This window comes from Pungitius pungitius, unplaced genomic scaffold (genome assembly GCF_949316345.1).
Source record: "Pungitius pungitius unplaced genomic scaffold, fPunPun2.1 scaffold_25, whole genome shotgun sequence".
Taxonomy (NCBI): domain Eukaryota; kingdom Metazoa; phylum Chordata; class Actinopteri; order Perciformes; family Gasterosteidae; genus Pungitius; species Pungitius pungitius.
Genome location: NW_026909837.1, coordinates 382,271 through 396,440, shown reverse-complemented (window position 1 = coordinate 396,440; position 14,170 = coordinate 382,271). Strand labels below are relative to the sequence as shown.

General features: G+C 46.6%; 19 non-coding genes across 19 annotated transcripts; all 19 read left to right on the top strand.

The window, feature by feature from the left end:
* The first annotated feature begins 440 nt into the window (after positions 1-440).
* On the top strand, positions 441-513 carry trnav-cac (transfer RNA valine (anticodon CAC)). Its single transcript has one exon. It is a non-coding gene; the product is annotated as a tRNA-Val (tRNA).
* Positions 514-1,595: 1,082 nt separating this feature from the next.
* On the top strand, positions 1,596-1,668 carry trnav-cac (transfer RNA valine (anticodon CAC)). Its single transcript has one exon. It is a non-coding gene; the product is annotated as a tRNA-Val (tRNA).
* A 504-nt stretch (positions 1,669-2,172) lies between these two features.
* Positions 2,173-2,245, top strand: trnav-cac (transfer RNA valine (anticodon CAC)). The gene has a single exon. It is a non-coding gene; the product is annotated as a tRNA-Val (tRNA).
* A 504-nt stretch (positions 2,246-2,749) lies between these two features.
* On the top strand, positions 2,750-2,822 carry trnav-cac (transfer RNA valine (anticodon CAC)). The gene has a single exon. It is a non-coding gene; the product is annotated as a tRNA-Val (tRNA).
* A 1,659-nt stretch (positions 2,823-4,481) lies between these two features.
* Positions 4,482-4,554, top strand: trnav-cac (transfer RNA valine (anticodon CAC)). The gene has a single exon. It is a non-coding gene; the product is annotated as a tRNA-Val (tRNA).
* A 1,081-nt stretch (positions 4,555-5,635) lies between these two features.
* Positions 5,636-5,708, top strand: trnav-cac (transfer RNA valine (anticodon CAC)). The gene has a single exon. It is a non-coding gene; the product is annotated as a tRNA-Val (tRNA).
* A 207-nt stretch (positions 5,709-5,915) lies between these two features.
* On the top strand, positions 5,916-5,988 carry trnav-cac (transfer RNA valine (anticodon CAC)). The gene has a single exon. It is a non-coding gene; the product is annotated as a tRNA-Val (tRNA).
* A 1,362-nt stretch (positions 5,989-7,350) lies between these two features.
* On the top strand, positions 7,351-7,423 carry trnav-cac (transfer RNA valine (anticodon CAC)). The gene has a single exon. It is a non-coding gene; the product is annotated as a tRNA-Val (tRNA).
* Positions 7,424-7,927: 504 nt separating this feature from the next.
* trnav-cac (transfer RNA valine (anticodon CAC)) lies at positions 7,928-8,000 on the top strand. The gene has a single exon. It is a non-coding gene; the product is annotated as a tRNA-Val (tRNA).
* A 207-nt stretch (positions 8,001-8,207) lies between these two features.
* On the top strand, positions 8,208-8,280 carry trnav-cac (transfer RNA valine (anticodon CAC)). The gene has a single exon. It is a non-coding gene; the product is annotated as a tRNA-Val (tRNA).
* A 504-nt stretch (positions 8,281-8,784) lies between these two features.
* trnav-cac (transfer RNA valine (anticodon CAC)) lies at positions 8,785-8,857 on the top strand. The gene has a single exon. It is a non-coding gene; the product is annotated as a tRNA-Val (tRNA).
* A 504-nt stretch (positions 8,858-9,361) lies between these two features.
* trnav-cac (transfer RNA valine (anticodon CAC)) lies at positions 9,362-9,434 on the top strand. Its single transcript has one exon. It is a non-coding gene; the product is annotated as a tRNA-Val (tRNA).
* A 784-nt stretch (positions 9,435-10,218) lies between these two features.
* On the top strand, positions 10,219-10,291 carry trnav-cac (transfer RNA valine (anticodon CAC)). Its single transcript has one exon. It is a non-coding gene; the product is annotated as a tRNA-Val (tRNA).
* Positions 10,292-10,795: 504 nt separating this feature from the next.
* Positions 10,796-10,868, top strand: trnav-cac (transfer RNA valine (anticodon CAC)). The gene has a single exon. It is a non-coding gene; the product is annotated as a tRNA-Val (tRNA).
* Positions 10,869-11,075: 207 nt separating this feature from the next.
* Positions 11,076-11,148, top strand: trnav-cac (transfer RNA valine (anticodon CAC)). The gene has a single exon. It is a non-coding gene; the product is annotated as a tRNA-Val (tRNA).
* Positions 11,149-11,652: 504 nt separating this feature from the next.
* On the top strand, positions 11,653-11,725 carry trnav-cac (transfer RNA valine (anticodon CAC)). The gene has a single exon. It is a non-coding gene; the product is annotated as a tRNA-Val (tRNA).
* Positions 11,726-12,509: 784 nt separating this feature from the next.
* On the top strand, positions 12,510-12,582 carry trnav-cac (transfer RNA valine (anticodon CAC)). Its single transcript has one exon. It is a non-coding gene; the product is annotated as a tRNA-Val (tRNA).
* Positions 12,583-13,086: 504 nt separating this feature from the next.
* On the top strand, positions 13,087-13,159 carry trnav-cac (transfer RNA valine (anticodon CAC)). The gene has a single exon. It is a non-coding gene; the product is annotated as a tRNA-Val (tRNA).
* Positions 13,160-13,943: 784 nt separating this feature from the next.
* trnav-cac (transfer RNA valine (anticodon CAC)) lies at positions 13,944-14,016 on the top strand. Its single transcript has one exon. It is a non-coding gene; the product is annotated as a tRNA-Val (tRNA).
* The last annotated feature ends 154 nt before the right edge of the window (positions 14,017-14,170 follow it).

Below are 14,170 nucleotides of genomic sequence, written 5' to 3'. Positions count from 1 at the left end.
ACTCGTCTAGTTTCTGCAAAATTCAACTCTCTGATGAAGCCAACAGATTTATTCGTGGCTTATTAACAAGAAACTCCCCGTCAGGGAATCGAACCCTGGTCTTCTGCGTGACAAGCAGAGATACTGTCCACTATACTAACGAGGACTCCTTCAGTATATTTAATTGGCAGGTATCTGGCCGGGGTTAAGAGGAGGTATGCACTATAATTCTGTATTATTGGGGATGAACATCACTCCGGGCCAACGTTGAGAATTTCTCCACTCCTTGGCTGAGAACCACGGTCTCGTACATGTATGTAGGAGCTGACTTCCATCCCAACCTCTTTACAAATGTCTTCAAACTCTTTCATTGTGATCAAAGTCAACTCCTGATGAAGCCGTCAGACCAAGATCATCTGCAAAGAGCAGAGGGCCATATGCCCAATGCCAAACAAGCCGCCGTTTCCGTGGTGTAGTGGTCATCACGTTCGCCTCACACGCGAAAGGTCCCCAGTTCGAAACTGGGCGGAAACAATATCGTTTTTTTTTTGGTTTACTCTGCAGCGGAATATCTTCTCTCGATTGGTCATTAAAGACCACTCGTCTAGTTTCTGCAGAATTCAACTCCCTGATGAAGCCAACAGATTTATTCGTGGCTTATTAACAAGAAACTCCCCGTCAGGGAATCGAACCCTGGTCTTCTGCGTGACAAGCAGAGATACTGTCCACTATACTAACAAGGACTCCTTCAGTATATTTAATTGGCAGGTATCTGGCCGGGGTTAAGAGGAGGTATGCACTATAATTCTGTATTATTGGGGATGAACATCACTCCGGGCCAACGTTGAGAATTTCTCCACTCCTTGGCTGAGAACCACGGTCTCGTACATGTATGTAGGAGCTGACTTCCATCCCAACCTCTTTACAAATGTCTTCAAACTCTTTCATTGTGATCAAAGTCAACTCCTGATGAAGCCGTCAGACCAAGATCATCTGCAAAGAGCAGAGGGCCATATGCCCAATGCAAAGCAAGCCGCCGTTTCCGTGGTGTAGTGGTCATCACGTTCGCCTCACACGCGGAAGGCCCCCAGTTCGAAACTGGGCGGAAACAATATCGGGTTTTTTTTGGTTTACTCTGCAGCGGAATATCTTCTCTCGATTTGGTCATTAAAGACCACTCGTCTAGTTTCTGCAAGATTCAACTCTCTGATGAAGCCAACAGATTTATTCGTGGCTTATTAACAAGAAACTCCCCGTCAGGGAATCGAACCCTGGTCTTCTGCGTGACAAGCAGAGATACTGTCCACTATACTAACGAGGACTCCTTCAGTATATTTAATTGGCAGGTATCTGGCCGGGGTTAAGAGGAGGTATGCACTATAATTCTGTATTATTGGGGATGAACATCACTCCGGGCCAACGTTGAGAATTTCTCCACTCCTTGGCTGAGAACCACGGTCTCGTACATGTATGTAGGAGCTGACTTCCATCCCAACCTCTTTACAAATGTCTTCAAACTCTTTCATTGTGATCAAAGTCAACTCCTGATGAAGCCGTCAGACCAAGATCATCTGCAAAGAGCAGAGGGCCATATGCCCAATGCCAAACAAGCCGCCGTTTCCGTGGTGTAGTGGTCATCACGTTCGCCTCACACGCGAAAGGTCCCCAGTTCGAAACTGGGCGGAAACAATATCGTTTTTTTTTTGGTTTACTCTGCAGCGGAATATCTTCTCTCGATTGGTCATTAAAGACCACTCGTCTAGTTTCTGCAAAATTCAACTCTCTGATGAAGCCAACAGATTTATTCGTGGCTTATTAACAAGAAACTCCCCGTCAGGGAATCGAACCCTGGTCTTCTGCGTGACAAGCAGAGATACTGTCCACTATACTAACGAGGACTCCTTCAGTATATTTAATTGGCAGGTATCTGTCCGGGGTTAAGAGGAGGTATGCACTATAATTCTGTATTATTGGGGATGAACATCACTCCGGGCCAACGTTGAGAATTTCTCCACTCCTTGGCTGAGAACCACGGTCTCGTACATGTATGTAGGAGCTGACTTCCATCCCAACCTCTTTACAAATGTCTTCAAACTCTTTCATTGTGATCAAAGTCAACTCCTGATGAAGCCGTCAGACCAAGATCATCTGCAAAGAGCAGAGGGCCATATGCCCAATGCCAAACAAGCCGCCGTTTCCGTGGTGTAGTGGTCATCACGTTCGCCTCACACGCGAAAGGTCCCCAGTTCGAAACTGGGCGGAAACAATATCGTTTTTTTTTTGGTTTACTCTGCAGCGGAATATCTTCTCTCGATTGGTCATTAAAGACCACTCGTCTAGTTTCTGCAAAATTCAACTCTCTGATGAAGCCAACAGATTTATTCGTGGCTTATTAACAAGAAACTCCCCGTCAGGGAATCGAACCCTGGTCTTCTGCGTGACAAGCAGAGATACTGTCCACTATACTAACGAGGACTCCTTCAGCATATTTAATTGGCAGGTATCTGGCCGGGGTTAAGAGGAGGTATGCACTATAATTCTGTATTATTGGGGATGAACATCACTCCGGGCCAACGTTGAGAATTTCTCCACTCCTTGGCTGAGAACCACGGTCTCGTACATGTATGTAGGAGCTGACTTCCATCCCAACCTCTTTACAAATGTCTTCAAACTCTTTCATTGTGATCAAAGTCAACTCCTGATGAAGCCGTCAGACCAAGATCATCTGCAAAGAGCAGAGGGCCATATGCCCAATGCCAAACAAGCCGCCGTTTCCGTGGTGTAGTGGTCATCACGTTCGCCTCACACGCGAAAGGTCCCCAGTTCGAAACTGGGCGGAAACAATATCGTTTTTTTTTTGGTTTACTCTGCAGCGGAATATCTTCTCTCGATTGGTCATTAAAGACCACTCGTCTAGTTTCTGCAAAATTCAACTCTCTGATGAAGCCAACAGATTTATTCGTGGCTTATTAACAAGAAACTCCCCGTCAGGGAATCGAACCCTGGTCTTCTGCGTGACAAGCAGAGATACTGTCCACTATACTAACGAGGACTCCTTCAGTATATTTAATTGGCAGGTATCTGGCCGGGGTTAAGAGGAGGTATGCACTATAATTCTGTATTATTGGGGATGAACATCACTCCGGGCCAACGTTGAGAATTTCTCCACTCCTTGGCTGAGAACCACGGTCTCGTACATGTATGTAGGAGCTGACTTCCATCCCAACCTCTTTACAAATGTCTTCAAACTCTTTCATTGTGATCAAAGTCAACTCCTGATGAAGCCGTCAGACCAAGATCATCTGCAAAGAGCAGAGGGCCATATGCCCAATGCCAAACAAGCCGCCGTTTCCGCGGTGTAGTGGTCATCACGTTCGCCTCACACGCGAAAGGTCCCCAGTTCGAAACTGGGCGGAAACAATATCGTTTTTTTTTTGGTTTACTCTGCAGCGGAATATCTTCTCTCGATTGGTCATTAAAGACCACTCGTCTAGTTTCTGCAGAATTCAACTCCCTGATGAAGCCAACAGATTTATTCGTGGCTTATTAACAAGAAACTCCCCGTCAGGGAATCGAACCCTGGTCTTCTGCGTGACAAGCAGAGATACTGTCCACTATACTAACAAGGACTCCTTCAGTATATTTAATTGGCAGGTATCTGGCCGGGGTTAAGAGGAGGTATGCACTATAATTCTGTATTATTGGGGATGAACATCACTCCGGGCCAACGTTGAGAATTTCTCCACTCCTTGGCTGAGAACCACGGTCTCGTACATGTATGTAGGAGCTGACTTCCATCCCAACCTCTTTACAAATGTCTTCAAACTCTTTCATTGTGATCAAAGTCAACTCCTGATGAAGCCGTCAGACCAAGATCATCTGCAAAGAGCAGAGGGCCATATGCCCAATGCAAAGCAAGCCGCCGTTTCCGTGGTGTAGTGGTCATCACGTTCGCCTCACACGCGGAAGGCCCCCAGTTCGAAACTGGGCGGAAACAATATCGGGTTTTTTTTGGTTTACTCTGCAGCGGAATATCTTCTCTCGATTTGGTCATTAAAGACCACTCGTCTAGTTTCTGCAAGATTCAACTCTCTGATGAAGCCAACAGATTTATTCGTGGCTTATTAACAAGAAACTCCCCGTCAGGGAATCGAACCCTGGTCTTCTGCGTGACAAGCAGAGATACTGTCCACTATACTAACGAGGACTCCTTCAGTATATTTAATTGGCAGGTATCTGGCCGGGGTTAAGAGGAGGTATGCACTATAATTCTGTATTATTGGGGATGAACATCACTCCGGGCCAACGTTGAGAATTTCTCCACTCCTTGGCTGAGAACCACGGTCTCGTACATGTATGTAGGAGCTGACTTCCATCCCAACCTCTTTACAAATGTCTTCAAACTCTTTCATTGTGATCAAAGTCAACTCCTGATGAAGCCGTCAGACCAAGATCATCTGCAAAGAGCAGAGGGCCATATGCCCAATGCCAAACAAGCCGCCGTTTCCGTGGTGTAGTGGTCATCACGTTCGCCTCACACGCGAAAGGTCCCCAGTTCGAAACTGGGCGGAAACAATATCGTTTTTTTTTTGGTTTACTCTGCAGCGGAATATCTTCTCTCGATTGGTCATTAAAGACCACTCGTCTAGTTTCTGCAAAATTCAACTCTCTGATGAAGCCAACAGATTTATTCGTGGCTTATTAACAAGAAACTCCCCGTCAGGGAATCGAACCCTGGTCTTCTGCGTGACAAGCAGAGATACTGTCCACTATACTAACGAGGACTCCTTCAGTATATTTAATTGGCAGGTATCTGGCCGGGGTTAAGAGGAGGTATGCACTATAATTCTGTATTATTGGGGATGAACATCACTCCGGGCCAACGTTGAGAATTTCTCCACTCCTTGGCTGAGAACCACGGTCTCGTACATGTATGTAGGAGCTGACTTCCATCCCAACCTCTTTACAAATGTCTTCAAACTCTTTCATTGTGATCAAAGTCAACTCCTGATGAAGCCGTCAGACCAAGATCATCTGCAAAGAGCAGAGGGCCATATGCCCAATGCCAAACAAGCCGCCGTTTCCGTGGTGTAGTGGTCATCACGTTCGCCTCACACGCGAAAGGTCCCCAGTTCGAAACTGGGCGGAAATAATATCGTTTTTTTTTTGGTTTACTCTGCAGCGGAATATCTTCTCTCGATTGGTCATTAAAGACCACTCGTCTAGTTTCTGCAAAATTCAACTCTCTGATGAAGCCAACAGATTTATTCGTGGCTTATTAACAAGAAACTCCCCGTCAGGGAATCGAACCCTGGTCTTCTGCGTGACAAGCAGAGATACTGTCCACTATACTAACGAGGACTCCTTGAGTATATTTAATTGGCAGGTATCTGTCCGGGGTTAAGAGGAGGTATGCACTATAATTCTGTATTATTGGGGATGAACATCACTCCGGGCCAACGTTGAGAATTTCTCCACTCCTTGGCTGAGAACCACGGTCTCGTACATGTGTGTAGGAGCTGACTTCCATCCCAACCTCTTTACAAATGTCTTCAAACTCTTTCATTGTGATCAAAGTCAACTCCTGATGAAGCCGTCAGACCAAGATCATCTGCAAAGAGCAGAGGGCCATATGCCCAATGCCAAACAAGCCGCCGTTTCCGTGGTGTAGTGGTCATCACGTTCGCCTCACACGCGAAAGGTCCCCAGTTCGAAACTGGGCGGAAACACTCCAGGCTGACGTTGAGCTTTTCTCCACTCCTTGGCTGAGAACCACGCCCTTGTACATGTATGTAGGAGCTGACTTCCATCCCAACCTCTTTACAAATGTCTTCAAAGTCTTTCATTGTGATCAAAGTCAACTCCTGATGAAGCCGTCAGACCAAGATCATCTGCAAAGAGCAGAGGGCCATATGCCCAATGCCAAACAAGCCGCCGTTTCCGTGGTGTAGTGGTCATCACGTTCGCCTCACACGCGAAAGGTCCCCAGTTCGAAACTGGGCGGAAACAATATCGTTTTTTTTTTGGTTTACTCTGCAGCGGAATATCTTCTCTCGATTGGTCATTAAAGACCACTCGTCTAGTTTCTGCAAAATTCAACTCTCTGATGAAGCCAACAGATTTATTCGTGGCTTATTAACAAGAAACTCCCCGTCAGGGAATCGAACCCTGGTCTTTTGCGTGACAAGCAGAGATACGGTCCACTATACTAACGAGGACTCCTTGAGTATATTTAATTGGCAGGTATCTGGCCGGGGTTAAGAGGAGGTATGCACTATAATTCTGTATTATTGGGGATGAACATCACTCCGGGCCAACGTTGAGAATTTCTCCACTCCTTGGCTGAGAACCACGGTCTCGTACATGTATGTAGGAGCTGACTTCCATCCCAACCTCTTTACAAATGTCTTCAAACTCTTTCATTGTGATCAAAGTCAACTCCTGATGAAGCCGTCAGACCAAGATCATCTGCAAAGAGCAGAGGGCCATATGCCCAATGCAAAGCAAGCCGCCGTTTCCGTGGTGTAGTGGTCATCACGTTCGCCTCACACGCGGAAGGCCCCCAGTTCGAAACTGGGCGGAAACAATATCGGGTTTTTTTTGGTTTACTCTGCAGCGGAATATCTTCTCTCGATTTGGTCATTAAAGACCACTCGTCTAGTTTCTGCAAGATTCAACTCTCTGATGAAGCCAACAGATTTATTCGTGGCTTATTAACAAGAAACTCCCCGTCAGGGAATCGAACCCTGGTCTTCTGCGTGACAAGCAGAGATACTGTCCACTATACTAACGAGGACTCCTTGAGTATATTTAATTGGCAGGTATCTGGCCGGGGTTAAGAGGAGGTATGCACTATAATTCTGTATTATTGGGGATGAACATCACTCCGGGCCAACGTTGAGAATTTCTCCACTCCTTGGCTGAGAACCACGGTCTCGTACATGTATGTAGGAGCTGACTTCCATCCCAACCTCTTTACAAATGTCTTCAAACTCTTTCATTGTGATCAAAGTCAACTCCTGATGAAGCCGTCAGACCAAGATCATCTGCAAAGAGCAGAGGGCCATATGCCCAATGCTAAACAAGCCGCCGTTTCCGTGGTGTAGTGGTCATCACGTTTGCCTCACACGCGAAAGGTCCCCAGTTCGAAACTGGGCGGAAACACTCCAGGCTGACGTTGAGCTTTTCTCCACTCCTTGGCTGAGAACCACGCCCTTGTACATGTATGTAGGAGCTGACTTCCATCCCAACCTCTTTACAAATGTCTTCAAACTCTTTCATTGTGATCAAAGTCAACTCCTGATGAAGCCGTCAGACCAAGATCATCTGCAAAGAGCAGAGGGCCATATGCCCAATGCCAAACAAGCCTCCGTTTCCGTGGTGTAGTGGTCATCACGTTCGCCTCACACGCGAAAGGTCCCCAGTTCGAAACTGGGCGGAAACAATATCGTTTTTTTTTTGGTTTACTCTGCAGCGGAATATCTTCTCTCGATTGGTCATTAAAGACCACTCGTCTAGTTTCTGCAAAATTCAACTCTCTGATGAAGCCAACAGATTTATTCGTGGCTTATTAACAAGAAACTCCCCGTCAGGGAATCGAACCCTGGTCTTCTGCGTGACAAGCAGAGATACTGTCCACTATACTAACGAGGACTCCTTGAGTATATTTAATTGGCAGGTATCTGGCCGGGGTTAAGAGGAGGTATGCACTATAATTCTGTATTATTGGGGATGAACATCACTCCGGGCCAACGTTGAGAATTTCTCCACTCCTTGGCTGAGAACCACGGTCTCGTACATGTATGTAGGAGCTGACTTCCATCCCAACCTCTTTACAAATGTCTTCAAACTCTTTCATTGTGATCAAAGTCAACTCCTGATGAAGCCGTCAGACCAAGATCATCTGCAAAGAGCAGAGGGCCATATGCCCAATGCCAAACAAGCCGCCGTTTCCGTGGTGTAGTGGTCATCACGTTCGCCTCACACGCGAAAGGTCCCCAGTTCGAAACTGGGCGGAAACACTCCAGGCTGACGTTGAGCTTTTCTCCACTCCTTGGCTGAGAACCACGCCCTTGTACATGTATGTAGGAGCTGACTTCCATCCCAACCTCTTTACAAATGTCTTCAAAGTCTTTCATTGTGATCAAAGTCAACTCCTGATGAAGCCGTCAGACCAAGATCATCTGCAAAGAGCAGAGGGCCATATGCCCAATGCCAAACAAGCCGCCGTTTCCGTGGTGTAGTGGTCATCACGTTCGCCTCACACGCGAAAGGTCCCCAGTTCGAAACTGGGCGGAAACAATATCGTTTTTTTTTTGGTTTACTCTGCAGCGGAATATCTTCTCTCGATTGGTCATTAAAGACCACTCGTCTAGTTTCTGCAAAATTCAACTCTCTGATGAAGCCAACAGATTTATTCGTGGCTTATTAACAAGAAACTCCCCGTCAGGGAATCGAACCCTGGTCTTCTGCGTGACAAGCAGAGATACTGTCCACTATACTAACGAGGACTCCTTCAGTATATTTAATTGGCAGGTATCTGGCCGGGGTTAAGAGGAGGTATGCACTATAATTCTGTATTATTGGGGATGAACATCACTCCGGGCCAACGTTGAGAATTTCTCCACTCCTTGGCTGAGAACCACGCCCTTGTACATGTATGTAGGAGCTGACTTCCATCCCAACCTCTTTACAAATGTCTTCAAACTCTTTCATTGTGATCAAAGTCAACTCCTGATGAAGCCGTCAGACCAAGATCATCTGCAAAGAGCAGAGGGCCATATGCCCAATGCCAAACAAGCCTCCGTTTCCGTGGTGTAGTGGTCATCACGTTCGCCTCACACGCGAAAGGTCCCCAGTTCGAAACTGGGCGGAAACAATATCGTTTTTTTTTTGGTTTACTCTGCAGCGGAATATCTTCTCTCGATTGGTCATTAAAGACCACTCGTCTAGTTTCTGCAAAATTCAACTCTCTGATGAAGCCAACAGATTTATTCGTGGCTTATTAACAAGAAACTCCCCGTCAGGGAATCGAACCCTGGTCTTCTGCGTGACAAGCAGAGATACTGTCCACTATACTAACGAGGACTCCTTGAGTATATTTAATTGGCAGGTATCTGGCCGGGGTTAAGAGGAGGTATGCACTATAATTCTGTATTATTGGGGATGAACATCACTCCGGGCCAACGTTGAGAATTTCTCCACTCCTTGGCTGAGAACCACGGTCTCGTACATGTATGTAGGAGCTGACTTCCATCCCAACCTCTTTACAAATGTCTTCAAACTCTTTCATTGTGATCAAAGTCAACTCCTGATGAAGCCGTCAGACCAAGATCATCTGCAAAGAGCAGAGGGCCATATGCCCAATGCCAAACAAGCCGCCGTTTCCGTGGTGTAGTGGTCATCACGTTCGCCTCACACGCGAAAGGTCCCCAGTTCGAAACTGGGCGGAAACAATATCGTTTTTTTTTTGGTTTACTCTGCAGCGGAATATCTTCTCTCGATTGGTCATTAAAGACCACTCGTCTAGTTTCTGCAAAATTCAACTCTCTGATGAAGCCAACAGATTTATTCGTGGCTTATTAACAAGAAACTCCCCGTCAGGGAACCGAACCCTGGTCTTCTGCGTGACAAGCAGAGATACTGTCCACTATACTAACGAGGACTCCTTGAGTATATTTAATTGGCAGGTATCTGGCCGGGGTTAAGAGGAGGTATGCACTATAATTCTGTATTATTGGGGATGAACATCACTCCGGGCCAACGTTGAGAATTTCTCCACTCCTTGGCTGAGAACCACGGTCTCGTACATGTATGTAGGAGCTGACTTCCATCCCAACCTCTTTACAAATGTCTTCAAACTCTTTCATTGTGATCAAAGTCAACTCCTGATGAAGCCGTCAGACCAAGATCATCTGCAAAGAGCAGAGGGCCATATGCCCAATGCTAAACAAGCCGCCGTTTCCGTGGTGTAGTGGTCATCACGTTTGCCTCACACGCGAAAGGTCCCCAGTTCGAAACTGGGCGGAAACACTCCAGGCTGACGTTGAGCTTTTCTCCACTCCTTGGCTGAGAACCACGCCCTTGTACATGTATGTAGGAGCTGACTTCCATCCCAACCTCTTTACAAATGTCTTCAAACTCTTTCATTGTGATCAAAGTCAACTCCTGATGAAGCCGTCAGACCAAGATCATCTGCAAAGAGCAGAGGGCCATATGCCCAATGCCAAACAAGCCTCCGTTTCCGTGGTGTAGTGGTCATCACGTTCGCCTCACACGCGAAAGGTCCCCAGTTCGAAACTGGGCGGAAACAATATCGTTTTTTTTTTGGTTTACTCTGCAGCGGAATATCTTCTTTTGATTGGTCATTAAAGACCACTCGTCTAGTTTCTGCAAAATTCAACTCTCTGATGAAGCCAACAGATTTATTCGTGGCTTATTAACAAGAAACTCCCCGTCAGGGAATCGAACCCTGGTCTTCTGCGTGACAAGCAGAGATACTGTCCACTATACTAACGAGGACTCCTTGAGTATATTTAATTGGCAGGTATCTGGCCGGGGTTAAGAGGAGGTATGCACTATAATTCTGTATTATTGGGGATGAACATCACTCCGGGCCAACGTTGAGAATTTCTCCACTCCTTGGCTGAGAACCACGGTCTCGTACATGTATGTAGGAGCTGACTTCCATCCCAACCTCTTTACAAATGTCTTCAAACTCTTTCATTGTGATCAAAGTCAACTCCTGATGAAGCCGTCAGACCAAGATCATCTGCAAAGAGCAGAGGGCCATATGCCCAATGCCAAACAAGCCGCCGTTTCCGTGGTGTAGTGGTCATCACGTTCGCCTCACACGCGAAAGGTCCCCAGTTCGAAACTGGGCGGAAACACTCCAGGCTGACGTTGAGCTTTTCTCCACTCCTTGGCTGAGAACCACGCCCTTGTACATGTATGTAGGAGCTGACTTCCATCCCAACCTCTTTACAAATGTCTTCAAAGTCTTTCATTGTGATCAAAGTCAACTCCTGATGAAGCCGTCAGACCAAGATCATCTGCAAAGAGCAGAGGGCCATATGCCCAATGCCAAACAAGCCGCCGTTTCCGTGGTGTAGTGGTCATCACGTTCGCCTCACACGCGAAAGGTCCCCAGTTCGAAACTGGGCGGAAACAATATCGTTTTTTTTTTGGTTTACTCTGCAGCGGAATATCTTCTCTCGATTGGTCATTAAAGACCACTCGTCTAGTTTCTGCAAAATTCAACTCTCTGATGAAGCCAACAGATTTATTCGTGGCTTATTAACAAGAAACTCCCCGTCAGGGAATCGAACCCTGGTCTTCTGCGTGACAAGCAGAGATACTGTCCACTATACTAACGAGGACTCCTTCAGTATATTTAATTGGCAGGTATCTGGCCGGGGTTAAGAGGAGGTATGCACTATAATTCTGTATTATTGGGGATGAACATCACTCCGGGCCAACGTTGAGAATTTCTCCACTCCTTGGCTGAGAACCACGGTCTCGTACATGTATGTAGGAGCTGACTTCCATCCCAACCTCTTTACAAATGTCTTCAAACTCTTTCATTGTGATCAAAGTCAACTCCTGATGAAGCCGTCAGACCAAGATCATCTGCAAAGAGCAGAGGGCCATATGCCCAATGCCAAACAAGCCGCCGTTTCCGTGGTGTAGTGGTCATCACGTTCGCCTCACACGCGAAAGGTCCCCAGTTCGAAACTGGGCGGAAACAATATCGTTTTTTTTTTGGTTTACTCTGCAGCGGAATATCTTCTCTCGATTGGTCATTAAAGACCACTCGTCTAGTTTCTGCAAAATTCAACTCTCTGATGAAGCCAACAGATTTATTCGTGGCTTATTAACAAGAAACTCCCCGTCAGGGAATCGAACCCTGGTCTTCTGCGTGACAAGCAGAGATACTGTCCACTATACTAACGAGGACTCCTTGAGTATATTTAATTGGCAGGTATCTGGCCGGGGTTAAGAGGAGGTATGCACTATAATTCTGTATTATTGGGGATGAACATCACTCCGGGCCAACGTTGAGAATTTCTCCACTCCTTGGCTGAGAACCACGGTCTCGTACATGTATGTAGGAGCTGACTTCCATCCCAACCTCTTTACAAATGTCTTCAAACTCTTTCATTGTGATCAAAGTCAACTCCTGATGAAGCCGTCAGACCAAGATCATCTGCAAAGAGCAGAGGGCCATATGCCCAATGCTAAACAAGCCGCCGTTTCCGTGGTGTAGTGGTCATCACGTTTGCCTCACACGCGAAAGGTCCCCAGTTCGAAACTGGGCGGAAACACTCCAGGCTGACGTTGAGCTTTTCTCCACTCCTTGGCTGAGAACCACGCCCTTGTACATGTATGTAGGAGCTGACTTCCATCCCAACCTCTTTACAAATGTCTTCAAACTCTTTCATTGTGATCAAAGTCAACTCCTGATGAAGCCGTCAGACCAAGATCATCTGCAAAGAGCAGAGGGCCATATGCCCAATGCCAAACAAGCCGCCGTTTCCGTGGTGTAGTGGTCATCACGTTCGCCTCACACGCGAAAGGTCCCCAGTTCGAAACTGGGCGGAAACAATATCGTTTTTTTTTTGGTTTACTCTGCAGCGGAATATCTTCTCTCGATTGGTCATTAAAGACCACTCGTCTAGTTTCTGCAAAATTCAACTCTCTGATGAAGCCAACAGATTTATTCGTGGCTTATTAACAAGAAACTCCCCGTCAGGGAATCGAACCCTGGTCTTCTGCGTGACAAGCAGAGATACTGTCCACTATACTAACGAGGACTCCTTCAGTATATTTAATTGGCAGGTATCTGGCCGGGGTTAAGAGGAGGTATGCACTATAATTCTGTATTATTGGGGATGAACATCACTCCGGGCCAACGTTGAGAATTTCTCCACTCCTTGGCTGAGAACCACGGTCTCGTACATGTATGTAGGAGCTGACTTCCATCCCAACCTCTTTACAAATGTCTTCAAACTCTTTCATTGTGATCAAAGTCAACTCCTGATGAAGCCGTCAGACCAAGATCATCTGCAAAGAGCAGAGGGCCATATGCCCAATGCCAAACAAGCCGCCGTTTCCGTGGTGTAGTGGTCATCACGTTCGCCTCACACGCGAAAGGTCCCCAGTTCGAAACTGGGCGGAAACAATATCGTTTTTTTTTTGGTTTACTCTGCAGCGGAATATCTTCTCTCGATTGGTCATTAAAGACCACTCGTCTAGTTTCTGCAAAATTCAACTCTCTGATGAAGCCAACAGATTTATTCGTGGCTTATTAACAAGAAACTCCCCGTCAGGGAATCGAACCCTGGTCTTCTGCGTGACAAGCAGAGATACTGTCCACTATACTAACGAGGACTCCTTGAGTATATTTAATTGGCAGGTATCTGGCCGGGGTTAAGAGGAGGTATGCACTATAATTCTGTATTATTGGGGATGAACATCACTCCGGGCCAACGTTGAGAATTTCTCCACTCCTTGGCTGAGAACCACGGTCTCGTACATGTATGTAGGAGCTGACTTCCATCCCAACCTCTTTACAAATGTCTTCAAACTCTTTCATTGTGATCAAAGTCAACTCCTGATGAAGCCGTCAGACCAAGATCATCTGCAAAGAGCAGAGGGCCATATGCCCAATGCTAAACAAGCCGCCGTTTCCGTGGTGTAGTGGTCATCACGTTTGCCTCACACGCGAAAGGTCCCCAGTTCGAAACTGGGCGGAAACACTCCAGGCTGACGTTGAGCTTTTCTCCACTCCTTGGCTGAGAACCACGCCCTTGTACATGTATGTAGGAGCTGACTTCCATCCCAACCTCTTTACAAATGTCTTCAAACTCTTTCATTGTGATCAAAGTCAACTCCTGATGAAGCCGTCAGACCAAGATCATCTGCAAAGAGCAGAGGGCCATATGCCCAATGCCAAACAAGCCGCCGTTTCCGTGGTGTAGTGGTCATCACGTTCGCCTCACACGCGAAAGGTCCCCAGTTCGAAACTGGGCGGAAACAATATCGTTTTTTTTTTGGTTTACTCTGCAGCGGAATATCTTCTCTCGATTGGTCATTAAAGACCACTCGTCTAGTTTCTGCAAAATTCAACTCTCTGATGAAGCCAACAGATTTATTCGTGGCTTATTAACAAGAAACTCCCCGTCAGGGAATC